Raw genomic sequence first — 5,217 nt, forward strand, 5'->3', positions numbered from 1 at the left:
AACTCTCAAGGTAGTCTCTAACAAGACCACCTTGGCTTAGTGCACCTTATCCCTTTTTTCCCCTGATGAGTTCTCTCAAAAGTCTCTCAAACGTGTCAAGAGATCCATACGCTCATGTCTCAATCTTCAAACAAGTTCCGAGAGCTGAACAAATCGCAGGTTTTGTATACAATATGAGGGATTTGGGTTGACATCGGAAGAACATCCTTGATGCGGTTGCAACCGCTGAACATATAAGATTTTCCTAACATAGCACAACTCATACACAAATTTGTAACACATGGCCAAACCTGCAACATAGGCTAGGGCAACAACTACCTCCTCTTTTGAATGATGGTAGAGTAGTAATCACAACTCTTTTGAATGATGATAGAGTAGTAATCACAACTACACTTAGTCTTTGCATGTGTCACAACTCATGACAAAACATTAGTCCATGGATACAAATACGCTCATGTTCATAGACAATCAAGAGTATGATTTAAAGATCATTCTTGCCAGGCAAGAAACCATTGACCATACTACCAGTAATGCAACAAGTAGGACCATGATATGAGTGTGGACATAATCATTGGCCAATAGATTGTCCTCGTCAAGTAAAGAACGTGGAGATATTTCAATATTGTCTAGAATGCACTGTTTCACACTTGGTTCATCACTATCCAAAATACACAAACAACAAGGGAAAGAAACAATGAACATTGTAGGAGTGATGCCTTCTTCAAGCGGATTCGAGGTAGAACCCACAGTTCCTTTAAAGGTAATGACTCAAGGTCAAGCTCAATAAGCTGCCAAGAATAAAATTATTGGGGAATTAAACACAATTGTTGAGGAGGAAAAAAAATTGCCACCTCAAACAGAAACAAAAAACTTATTACGGTGAGAAGTGGCAAAAAATCATGGAGATCAAAAGGAGACAAAATGAAAGCAAAAAGGTTGAAGGACAAACATACTTTGGAAACTGAACTGAACCAAACCAAAGAACGGCTTAAACATGAGCAAGAAAGTAATAAAGATGCAAAGGGAGCGAAAAGTCAAAGATTGACTCAAGTGGTTTGGTCTTGGTGGATAAAGTGAATGAGCACTTAGATGCAATATTGCAAGCATATGCGGCAAGGCTCAATAACAACCAAACTCTAGAGCATAGACTACTACCTATTCACATCCAAAAGATGAATCCAAAAGAATGGAAGTATATAAAAAAATCATAGGAACTACTCAAGCCTTAATGGAGCCTGGAGGTCCAAAATTTCCTAAGCCTGCAACACATGAGCTTGCAAAAGAAAACGCAGGAAAACAAACTCAGGTAAAAAGTATATGATTCAAGGATTTTGTGACGATTGTGGGAGAGACCATCTTTTTCAACACTATGATCATAATCTAGACAGCAAAATTAAACCCAAAACAACAAACAAGTTAAATCTGAGAGAAATGGGAAAAACCAGCTCTCAAAAATCATGCATGAAATTGATTAATTGACAGGTATGTGGAAAGACCCTTGGGACTGTTCAAAAAGGTAATTGTGTTCTCATGGTAATAGGCTATGAACATACCTTTGTGGTAGTAGATATTGAAAAAGGTAACAATTTTGAAGTTATTTTGGAGCGACCTTCTTTATGCTCCAACTCAAAATGGTTCAAGGTTGGGGCTATGACCAACCTATTTGCAGCATAAAGAAGTCGTAGCCAAGATCATAGTTACAGGGATGTAAACCAAACTCCAATAAAAGACCTTGCTATCACTACGGATGACAAAACACAAGTTCCTGCTTGGTTGGTGAAGGATAAGGTGTTTGCATAAATAAGGTGACCAACACCACATTTTGCGATGAAAATGGCTATGGTGTAAGACTCTTTCTAATGGTATCCGTTGTCCACGAAACCAAAAACATTTTTGAAATAAATGTGAATGAAAAACCAAGCAATTGAAATGAAGAATGGATGAATATTTTGTACGGTATCTTCCGCATGATGATGCGGACGAATACCATGATTTGAGGAGCAACAATTTAGGGAATGATGCTAAAGATGAATTTTTAAGTGTCTATGTTATAACTCCCTTCTTTATGTTAAAGGTGTTGAAGGAAGCTAATGATGTTTGTGAGTATGGAACTAAAAAAAGTGACACAGATGGCTACATCATGGAGCATGATGCGAAAGTGCAAAGGAAGGAAGGAGAGCAACCACAAGAACATGTCATCATTGACATACCCAAAGAATCGACAAAATCTGATTCAAACAAGCTAGCTTTAAAAAAATGCAAATGAAAGAGGATGATAGAGCGACGTTTCCAAGTTCAGTGTCAAATGTTCAACAAACGCAAGATCAAAAGAAGAACAAGGATAAGAAAGAATTTCTTCTACGAAGATCAAATTCAACATACGCGGAGAAACATGACTTAAAATCACATGTTCAATTGTGACATATCCAAAGGCAACAAAGAATCTAATTTCTTATGGCACATGGATAATGATCGGAAAGCCATCAATCACCAAGCTAGAGAAGATAATGTACACAAGCTCCAAAATGTCGCTTCCTAGCTTTGGAGTGGTAGAAGCCATACTCAAGTTGAGTACCGGGGAGTACAATGATAATTTCCATGTAATCAACTCCCATCACATTAAGGAGACTTTAGTCCTGACAAAAAGATGGAGAAACATCTTCTTTCGACAACCACCAAAAGGTTCAACAATGACAACAGTAAGAGTCCACAAAGCTTCTGAAAGCCTTGAAGAGAAGAAATTGCCAAACCATCGCAAAAAAAGGTAAAGCTAAAGTAAATACTAAAGAAGATGAACCTGGCAAGACGACTTTACCTTCAATGAGCCTTTACCCAGCTTCCAATGAAGTTTCTACATCAAGAGCCACACCATCAACGATACAATGGAGAGATAAACAAAAATATCAACCTAAGTTTCAATCACAAAAAAGAATCTGAGCTAAATCAACCAAGTGTTGGTATCCAAAGAGCATATCAAAGTTAATGACCCAGTTTGGATACATGAAACAGAAGCTCAACCTCAACAACAAAAAGTGACAGAGTGGGTAGCATCAAATGAGTCAATCACTACTCAGGGCTACTTCCAAGAAAACACTAATGTTTGGGCCAAAAAGCCTAAAGTAACAGCCTGGATCTACTCACCTCAAGAAAGACATTCTACAAGTAGCAAGCCAAGCTATCAACAAAAGACAAACAACTTAAGTAGGAGAAAGAACAACCACAAGAGGCAAAAGAAACGATCAAAGAAGCAAACAATGCAGCAAATTTGGGTATTAAAATTGTACTTCAACCAAGCTACCCAACAAAGACAAGTGAAACAACAGATGATTCTAGTCCAGCTACGTGCAACACAAGGATTTTATGAAGGTAACAATAAAATCTTGTTACCAAAATTAGTAGCTAAACCTAGAACAATGAAAATCGATCAAGGAACACAGGACTCCACCCAAAAGCAAGGAAGGAAAACAAAAATCCAACCGAAGTAAATCACAACCGAGGGTGCTACAATCTTGAGGTGGATTCCACATCATCTACTCCAAAATAAAGACTTCTACAACAACAATCATCATATATGGATACCGAAGCATGTTCTCCATTGAGTTATCAAGCAAAAGTAACAAATGCAAAAGATGGTCACACAAGGACCAAAGACAAGGTGGGTTCCAAAATGTCTTGTGGAAACTCAAGCACCAACAACCCACACAAATATTTAATCGCTTCTCATGGGAGATAAAGCAAATGCTCCATTTGTCACTCCTAGAGCTAAAGAACTTGTTCCACAAACCAATGACAACAAACAACAAGCAAGTCAAGAGGAGCCAAATTATGCCAACCTATTGGACAAAATGATGGTATCCATCAACCAATACAATGAAAGAGGCCTAGATTTCCAAGAACTTCTAGGATTGGGTTTTTGACCTTGAATAGATACATCCAAGTCTCCATTATTTACACATGGCATAACAGTTAGAGTCGGGAAACTAAGCCACCAAATGATCATTAGTCCTAAGGCTTCAATTAATATTCTTTGTGATCTAAGCATCTTAGCTTTTCTAGGTACTGCTCAAGATGGAAGAGTTGAGCACAACTACATTGTGTCACTCATGATGCCAATAGGTGACCATAAGAGTCAAATTCTATGTATTTTACGTCTGCATAAGTGAAGGAGGAAGTCTGAGAGACACTCATGCAACAGTGAGGTATGAGCGGAGAACTTCTACATCAAAAAGCCTTCTGGGAAATGTGGAAGCTATTGTCATGTCCTTCAATGTCACATGCACTACATTTGTTCTCTAAAGTACCCATTGAATCCCTCTTTCATACTGCATGCTTTTGTTTGACAAATTTTTCATATGCATATAAAGTGGCCCATAATTGGCACTTGCATTAGGTACTCTTTCTTTGTTTCACCCAAGCACTCACCTTTCATGACAAGTACTTGAAGTCCAAATGCTCAACTCCAATAAGAGTGTATACCAAAGGCACTTTTTTTCCATTAGTTTTTTTTCCCTTTGGTCATCTAAGTTCTTCATCGTAATCTAGAAATACCCATCATCATCTTCTTGTATATATTCCTTCTATATCAACAATAAGGAAATGGCTACCTATAACGATCATCAACACATTGGAGTAATGTCTTACATTCAAGGACACAACAAAGATTCATCACAAACAATGGAAAGTCAAAGAATGTCCTACAATACAAGAAATGACAAATTTAGCAAGAGAGCTACCAAAAACTATTGAGAGGATCTTGCAACATGCTTCAAAGTTAGTGCAACATTGCAGAGGACTTGCATTATAGTAGAGCCAAAATCAAAGTTAATACTCAATTCCACGACCCAAGGGGCTCATTTTTTTTTTGAAAATTCAAGCAATGACAAAAGCCATTTGTACCAGATAAAGTGGCAAAAACAAAAGAATAATGCACAACAAGATGCAAAATTGCCTAAAAAGTTAGAGTTCAAAACACACATCAGCCCTAACACAATAGATATGAATCACTCAAGGAAGGGGGAAGCGTCATCAACGACAAATCATACAATGCTAAAGACCAACCTTGAAGACAAAGTTGAAGATAACACTAACAACAAGATTACACATGGTCGTGTCAAGAGATGACACGAGCTAGGAAAGGGGAATGTTAGCGGATTGACGGAAAGGGTTCCCACCTGACCAGACACGTAGCTGGACATCACATTTGTACTCTATTATTTT

This window comes from Adiantum capillus-veneris, chromosome 27, assembly GCF_014529385.1.
Source record: "Adiantum capillus-veneris isolate H3 chromosome 27, ASM1452938v2, whole genome shotgun sequence".
Taxonomy (NCBI): Eukaryota; Viridiplantae; Streptophyta; class Polypodiopsida; order Polypodiales; family Pteridaceae; genus Adiantum; species Adiantum capillus-veneris.